The sequence below is a fragment of the Ceratosolen solmsi genome, unplaced genomic scaffold, assembly GCF_000503995.2.
Source record: "Ceratosolen solmsi marchali unplaced genomic scaffold, CerSol_1.0 scaffold11, whole genome shotgun sequence".
Taxonomy (NCBI): domain Eukaryota; kingdom Metazoa; phylum Arthropoda; class Insecta; order Hymenoptera; family Agaonidae; genus Ceratosolen; species Ceratosolen solmsi.
Genome location: NW_011948416.1, coordinates 2,951,112 through 2,951,880, shown reverse-complemented (window position 1 = coordinate 2,951,880; position 769 = coordinate 2,951,112).

The window sequence follows — 769 nt, the reverse complement described above, 5'->3', positions numbered from 1 at the left end:
GCGCGCGCGCGCCTTCGTTGAAGTGAGTGAGCGAGAGAGTGAGAGATAGTCGGCGGGGGAGGTTTTGGGGATGCGCGTGATATACGTTGCAGACCCCAGGGCCGTGTGTTATTCAAGGGCTGTCCCGGCAGGGACGTGTGATTCTTAAGAGTCGGATCTTCTTTCGGATCGGCTGCTCGCAACCTCAGCGACCGGGGCATCTGCTGCCTCGCCGACTTGGTGGATTATTCCGGCAATCCGGATGAGAGCTGGAGCTCAATACTTTATTATTCGAGTGGATAGGGACGAGAATTCGATGCAAAGGAGCGGATGGAGGTGATCGGTCTATCTGGTGGATTAGACATTGCTTTTTTTTCTTGTTTAGCGACGAGTGTTTTATTGTATAATGACGTCAGTGAAGACTAATTAGTGTGAAAACTGATTTTCAAGCGTGGTACGATGATGTTATTGCTATTACGCTTTACCCAAAGATTGCACGAGATGAAAACGATATTCAACGTCAGAGCATTTTATTTTCAATGTTTAACAAGCTATTTAATACTCGAATATGGAAATATTCAATTTTCTGAGATATAAAGGGCCCATATCTTTAACGATGTATCGTTGCAATATTCAACAACTTAATTATAATTTCATGATTCTTTAGATACACCCGAGAATCCGAAAACTTATTTTTCTCTTTATGACATTATGATTATGTTATTTAAACCCACTTGCCACACTCTTACTTTATTTTTTACAAATACATTGATCGAGCATGTAATTGAAT